The sequence below is a fragment of the Rhagoletis pomonella genome, unplaced genomic scaffold, assembly GCF_013731165.1.
Source record: "Rhagoletis pomonella isolate Grant_MI unplaced genomic scaffold, Rhpom_1.0 Rhpom_scaffold_07947, whole genome shotgun sequence".
NCBI lineage: Eukaryota > Metazoa > Arthropoda > Insecta > Diptera > Tephritidae > Rhagoletis > Rhagoletis pomonella.
The window spans coordinates 1-7,483 of NW_023466474.1; the positions used below are offsets into that span (position 1 = coordinate 1).

A 7,483-nucleotide genomic window follows, 5' to 3' on the forward strand; every position below is an offset into this window, starting at 1 on the left:
GGGTTACCTTGATAGGGTAAATAATGTAATAATATTACATTCATTACAAATTTATATTTAATAGAATTAAACTATTTCTAAAAGTATCAAAAACTTTTGTGCATCATACACTAAAATATAAAAAGATTAAGCTACTGGGTTCATACCCCATTTATAAAGGTTTACAATCCTTTTCTTTTTAATTTTTAATAATACTGCTAAAATTATATTCTTTTTTATTTTAATAGTAGGAACAATAATTACCGTCTCGTCTAATTCTTGGTTAGGTGCTTGAATAGGTTTAGAAATTAATTTATTATCTTTTATCCCCCTAATAAGAGATAATAATTTAATATCAACAGAAGCCTCTCTTAAGTATTTTTTAACACAAGCAATTGCCTCTGCTGTATTATTGTTTGCTATTATTCTAATATATATAAAAAATTTTCCCACAATTCAAAATAATCTAATATTTAGTAATTTAATTATTTATTCATCTTTATTATTAAAAAGCGGAGCAGCACCATTCCATTTTTGATTTCCAAATGGTTATGGTTTATTACGGGTGTTATCTTTTTTACAATTAAGAAATGTAAAGTATAATTATATTTGAATTAGAATTAGTCTAATTGGGGGGGTATTAATTAGTTTAGTTTGTTTACGACAAACTGACTTAAAGGCTTTAATTGCATATTCTTCTGTTGCTCATATAGTAATTGTTTTAGGTGGACTTATAACTTTAAGTTATTGAGGTTATGCGGGTCTTATACTTTGATAATTTCTCATTAGGTGAAATTTCTTTATTAAATAGAATTATTAGTTGATCATGATTAACTATAATTTCTTTATCTTTATTATCTTTTTTTAGAGCTGCATCTACTTTATATTTATATGCATATAGACAGCATGGAAAGGGATTTTCTGGGGTATTCATTTAGTGGAGGTAAAATTCGTGAGTATTTCATTTTAATACTTCATTGATTTCCTTTAAATTTATTAATTTTAAAAAGTGAAATTTGTATAGTTTGACTTTAAACTATTTATTTAAAATATTGATTTGTGGTGTCAATGATGTGATTTATGTCATTTTAAATTGTGAAAAAATATTTATCAATTTGTAGAATTAGATTTTTAATTTTATTTAGAATTTAATAATTAATTTATTTATTTTTAGTTTGAAATTTTTATTAAGAGATTATTGTATTTTTTTGGAATGAGAAGTTATTTCATTAAATTCTTCTAGAATTGTAATAACTATTTTATTTGATTGAATAAGTTTATTATTTATATCTTTTGTTTTATTAATTGCTTCTTTGGTAATTTATTTTAGAAAAGAGTATATAAGTGGTGATATTAATATAAATCGTTTTATTATATTAGTTTTTATATTTGTATTATCTATAATGTTATTAATTATTAGACCAAATATAATTAGAATTTTATTAGGTTGAGATGGGTTAGGATTAATTTCTTATTGTTTAGTTATTTATTTTCAAAATGTTAAATCTTATAATGCTGGGATATTAACTGCTTTATCTAATCGTATTGGTGATGTTGCTTTTTTACTTGCAATTGCTTGAATATTAAATTATGGAAGTTGAAATTATATTTTTTATTTAGAATCAATGAAAAATAGAATTGAAATAGATGTAATTGGGGGATTAATAGTATTAGCTGCTATAACAAAGAGAGCTCAAATTCCTTTTTCTTCTTGATTACCAGCTGCTATAGCTGCTCCAACCCCTGTTTCTGCTTTAGTTCATTCTTCAACTCTTGTAACTGCTGGTGTTTATTTATTAATTCGTTTTAATATTTTATTAAATAATTCTTTTTTAGCTCAATTATTGTTATTATTATCTGGATTAACAATATTTATGGCTGGATTAAGGGCTAATTTTGAATTTGATTTAAAAAAAATTATTGCTCTTTCTACATTAAGTCAGTTAGGATTAATAATAAGAATTTTATCAATAGGGTTTTATAAATTGGCTTTTTTTCATCTTTTAACTCATGCATTATTTAAGGCGTTATTATTTATATGTGCGGGAGCTATTATTCATAATATACAAAATTCACAAGATATTCGTTTAATAGGGGGATTAGGGGTTTATATACCTTTAAGTACTTCTTGTTTTAATGTTGCTAATTTAGCTCTATGAGAAATGCCTTTTTTAGCTGGATTTTATTCTAAGGATATAATTTTAGAAATTGTTTCATTAAGTTGTATTAATTTTTTTTCTTTCTTTTTATATATTTTTTCTACTGGATTAACAGTTTGTTATTCTTTTCGATTAATTTATTATTCAATAACGGGAGAATTAAATTGTGGTTCTTTAAATATATTAAGAGATGAGGGTTGAATTATACTTCGTGGAATAAGAGGTTTATTAATAATAAGAATTATTGGGGGGAGAATTCTTAGATGATTAATTTTTCCTACCCCTTATATAATTTGTTTTCCTATATATATAAAATTATTAACTTTATTTGTTTGTATTATTGGAGGATTAATAGGTTATTTAATTTCTCATGTTTCTTTATTTCATTTAAATAAATCATTTAATAATTATTTAGTTAGTTATTTTTTTTGGTTCCATATGATTTATACCTTACATTTGTACTTATGGAATTATTAATTTTCCATTAAATTTAGGGGGATCAGTTTATAAATCATTTGATCAAGGTTGGTCAGAATTTTTAGGTGGTCAAAATTTATATAATAGATTAATTAAATTTTCTAATTGAAATTTTTTTTTTCATAATAATAATTTAAAAATTTATTTGCTATTATTTGTTTTATGAATTATTTTTTTATTTATATTTTTTTTATTATTTTATTCAAGTAGCTTAAATTTAGAGCATAACATTGAAGATGTTAGGGTAATTGAATAATTCTTGAATGTAGTGAATTAATATTTGTAATTTATAAAAAAGAATATTTTAATTTTACAATGAAAATGTAATGTTTTTATTAAACTATATAAACAGAAGTATAAATGGAATTTAACCATTAAAAGATAAAAGTTATCAGCTTTTTCTTGAACATTATACTTCCTTAATTGGAGTATAAATCTCAATTCTATCATTAACAGTGATAAGCCTCTTTTTGGCTTCAATTAATAGATAGATATTAATTGAAAATAAGGGTATTAAATTACCTAAAATTAGGTCGAAACTAATTGCAATAAATCGCTTCATATTCAATTAATTAAGGTAGATTGAAATTTCAATACTTTTTGAATGCAAATCATATGTTATAATTAACTACAACCCTAATTTGATCAATTTAATATTCCTTGATTTCATTCATGATATAATCCAATAATTAAAATAATAATAAAAATAATTGAAGTAATTGTTCATATAAAAATATTTGAAATTTTAATAATTAAAATTATTGGTAAAATTAAAGCAATTTCTACATCAAAAATTAAAAAAATAATTGTAATTAAAAAAAATCGTAAAGAAAAAGGAAGACGTGATGAAGATTTTGGATCAAATCCACATTCAAAAGGTGAGCATTTTTCTCGATCTGTTAATGCTTTTTTTGATAGAATTGATGCTAATATTATTACTACTATAGAAATAATAATTAAAATTGAAGTTATAATAGCAATTGAAAAAATTATTTATACTACTAGATTAGTAGACCTTATGATTGGAAGTCAAATATACTTGTATACTATATAAATAATTAATTAGTTAACCTCCTCATCAATAAATTGAAATATAAAGGAATAATCAAACAATATCAACAAAATGTCAAAATCATGCAGCAGCTTCAAATCCAAAATGATGAATTTTTGAAAAGTGGTTATTTAAATGTCGAATTAAACATACTAATAAAAAGGTAGTTCCAATTAATACATGAATTCCATGAAAGCCTGTTGCTATAAAAAAGGTAGAGCCATAAACTGAGTCTGCAATTGTAAAAGGGGCTTCAATATCTTCATACGCTTGTAAAATAGTAAAATAAATACCTAATAGTACTGTAAAAAATAATCCTTGTGTGGCTTCTATTAAGCTATGGTGTGCTCATGTAACAGTTACTCCTGAAGCTAAAATAATTGCTGTATTTAGTAAAGGAATTTGGAATGGATTAAAAGGTTTAATTCCTATAGGCGGTCATGATGCTCCTAGTTCAATAGCGGGTGATAAACTTCTATGAAAAAAAGCTCAAAAAAAAGACATAAAAAATAATACTTCAGATAAAATAAATAAAATTATTCCTCATCGAAGGCCTAAAGTAACAGAAATAGTATGTAATCCTTGAAATGTACCCTCACGTGATACATCTCGTCATCATTGATAAACAGTTAAGATAGTAATAATATTTCCTAATACAAATAATGAAATATCATATTGATGGAATCATTTTACTAAACCTGAAACTGAAGTTATAGCACCGATGGCTCCTGTTAAAGGTCATGGGCTATAGTCTACTAAGTGAAAAGGGTGATTAGCGTGTGTTGACATTAATTAACTTCTCTAGAGTATAATGTTCTTAATACAGCAAATACATAAGATTGAATAATTGCTACTGCTGATTCAAGAATTAATAAAGCAATTTGACCTATTAAAAGTAAAGAAATAATTATATATGAAAGTGAAGGACCTGTATTTCCTAATAATGTTAGTAATAAATGTCCTGCATTAGCTGCTAATCGAACTGCTAAAGTTCCTGGGCGAATTACATTACTAATTGTTTCAATGCAAACTATAAAAGGTATTAAAATTGCTGGAGTTCCTTGTGGTACTAAATGGGCAAATATATGTTGAGTATTATTAATTCATCCATAAATTATAAAACATAATCATAAAGGTAGGGCTAAAGTTAAAGTTAATGTTAAATGACTTGTTCTTGTAAAAATATAAGGAAATAATCCTACGAAATTATTAAATAAAATTAATGAAAATAATGATACAAAAATAAAAGTTGATCCTGAGTGACTTGATGGTCCTAGTAATGTTTTAAATTCTTTATGAAGTGTTAATAAAATTGAATTTCAAAATATATGGTAACGTGAGGGTATAAGTCAGTATACTGATGGAATAATTAATAATCCTAAAAATGTTCTTATTCAATTTAATGATAAATTACAAATTCTTGAAGAAGGGTCAAATACTGAAAATAAGTTAGTTATCATTTTCACTCTAATGATTTAGTTAATTTTTGTGAAACCAGAGATTTAGGCGATTTAGGAATTATTGAATAATAATTTATTATTCTAAATAAAATAAAAGTAATTGAAAAAATAATAAATAAACTTAATCAACCCCTATTTGTGGAATCAAAAAATATTAAATATTTTAATAATTTTAGTTTGACATACTAATGTTATATTTTAACTATTTTTTTTTCATTAGAAGTAAGTGCTAATTTACTATTAAGTGGTTTAAGAGACCAATACTTGCTTTCAGTCATCTAATGATGAATTTACTGTATTTGTAATTCATTTAATAAAATGATTAATAGGGATACTTTCAATTACAATTGGCATAAAACTGTGATTAGCACCGCAAATTTTAGAACATTGTCCATAAAATAAACCTGGTCGATTTATTAAAAAATTAGTTTGATTTAGACGACCAGGAGTTCCATCAACTTTTACACCTAAAGAAGGAACTGTTCAAGAATGAATTACATCTGCTGCAGTTACTAAAATTCGAATTTGAGAATTTATAGGTAAAATTACTCGGTTATCTACATCTAATAATCGAAATCTGTCTGTAGTTAATTCATTTGTTGGAATTATATAAGAATCAAATTCTACATTTATAAAATCTGAGTATTCATAACTTCAATATCATTGATGTCCAATAGTTTTTAAAGTTACTGAAGGTTCATTAGTTTCATCTAATAAATATAATAATCGTAAAGAGGGAAATGCAATGAATAAAAGTACAATAGCTGGTAAAATTGTTCAAATTATTTCAATAGTTTGGCCATGTAATAAATTTCGATTTGTATAATTATTAAAAAATAGTATAAATATTAAATAACCAACTAAAGTAGTAATTATTACTAAAATTATAAGTGTATGATCATGGAAGAATGTAAGTTGTTCTATAAGGGGAGAGGCACTATTTTGAAGGCCAAGAGCAGCTAATGTTGTCATTTATTTATAAATATTCTAATAAAAGTAAAATACTTTATATATGAAGCTGCCATATTAGAAATTTGTTAAAATAGGCAATTCAGAATATCTATGTTCTGCTGGGGGTGTATTTTGTAATCATTCAATTGAAGAATTTAATTGTATTGGATAAATTACTTGTCGTTGTGAAATTAAGCTTTCTCAAATAATAAATAAGAAAAATAAAATTCCTAGTAGTGAAATAGAAGACCCAATAGTTGAAATTACATTTCATGTAGTGTAAGCATCTGGATAGTCTGAATATCGTCGGGGTATTCCTGCTAATCCTAAGAAATGTTGAGGAAAAAAGGTTAAATTTACACCAATAAATATAATTAAAAATTGAGTTTTTAATCATTTTGAATTTAAAATTAATCCTGTAAATAAAGGGTATCAATGAACAAATCCTGCTATAATAGCAAACACAGCTCCTATTAATAATACATAATGAAAATGTGCGACTATATAATAAGTGTCGTGAAGGATAATATCAACTGATGAATTAGCTAAAACAACTCCTGTTAAACCCCCTACTGTAAATAGAAAAACAAATCCTAAAGTTCAAATATAGCCGGAGAATAATTTAATTGAGTTCCATGCAGTGTAGCTAGTCAGCTAAAAATTTTAATTCCTGTAGGTACAGCAATAATTATAGTTGCTGAAGTAAAATAGGCTCGTGTATCAACATCTATTCCTACTGTAAATATATGATGTGCTCATACAATAAAACCAAGAAGGCCAATTGCTATTATTGCATAAATTATTCCTAATGAACCAAAAGTTTCCTTTTTTCCTGATTCTTGACTAATAATGTGAGAAATTATTCCGAATCCAGGTAAAATTAAAATATAAACTTCTGGATGACCAAAAAATCAAAATAAGTGTTGGTATAAGATTGGGTCTCCTCCACCGGCTGGGTCAAAGAATGAAGTATTTAAATTTCGATCTGTTAAAAGTATTGTAATAGCTCCTGCTAATACTGGTAAAGATAGTAGTAATAATAATGCAGTTAATACAAATAAAGGTATTCGATCAAATGTAATTCCAACTGATCGTATATTAATTACTGTCGTAATAAAATTAACTGCTCCTAGAATAGAAGAAATTCCTGCTAAGTGTAGAGAAAAAATAGCTAAGTCAACAGATGTTCCCCCATGGGCAATAACAGATGAAAGAGGAGGGTAAACTGTTCAACCTGTTCCAGCTCCATTTTCTACTATACTACTAACTAGTAGTAGTGTAAGAGAAGGGGGTAGTAATCAAAAACTTATATTGTTTATTCGAGGAAATGCTATATCTGGTGCTCCTAATATTAAAGGCACTAATCAATTTCCAAACCCACCAATTATAATAGGTATTACTATGAA

At 25.2% G+C, this 7,483-nt stretch overlaps 2 pseudogenes; one reads left to right on the top strand and one right to left on the bottom strand.

Moving 5' to 3' along the window:
• Positions 1-1,431: 1,431 nt before the first annotated feature.
• LOC118755926 lies at positions 1,432-2,379 on the top strand (annotated as a pseudogene).
• A 3,595-nt stretch (positions 2,380-5,974) lies between these two features.
• LOC118755925 lies at positions 5,975-7,477 on the bottom strand (annotated as a pseudogene).
• Between the last annotated feature and the right edge of the window lie 6 nt (positions 7,478-7,483).